Below are 469 nucleotides of genomic sequence, written 5' to 3'. Positions count from 1 at the left end.
AAAAAGTTTGAAATTGCCAATCACAATGCCTAATATGGCTATATACCATGAGAGATTTTTCAATCTAGAAAAATATTTGAACCGTTTTTACGAAAAATGTGAATTTTAAGGTAAGTTATAATCCAAACTGGAAACAAGTTTCGTCTATTCAGTTGCATGAGATAGATGTGCATATAAATGGTAAAAAAAAATGATGCTTTTATAGATAATTTAGGAGAAAGTCATATTTATCAAATTACTGCAGATATACAGTTTTGTTGGTTATGTAGGCCTTCCATACAATTTTAATACATCAATATTGAAAAAGGATTTATTGATCGATAACTCGATAATAATTTGATTATCGATATTATTTTTTGATTAATTTTAATTCTGGCATATTGAAACGAATATGGGATTGAATCCATGAAAATTTAGTGGCCATTATGCTTAATGTTTTATATTTTATAAGCCAAAATATGAAATTAGA

Source organism: Amphiura filiformis, chromosome 18, assembly GCF_039555335.1.
Source record: "Amphiura filiformis chromosome 18, Afil_fr2py, whole genome shotgun sequence".
Taxonomy (NCBI): Eukaryota; Metazoa; Echinodermata; class Ophiuroidea; order Amphilepidida; family Amphiuridae; genus Amphiura; species Amphiura filiformis.
Note: the sequence above shows the minus strand (reverse complement) of the source record.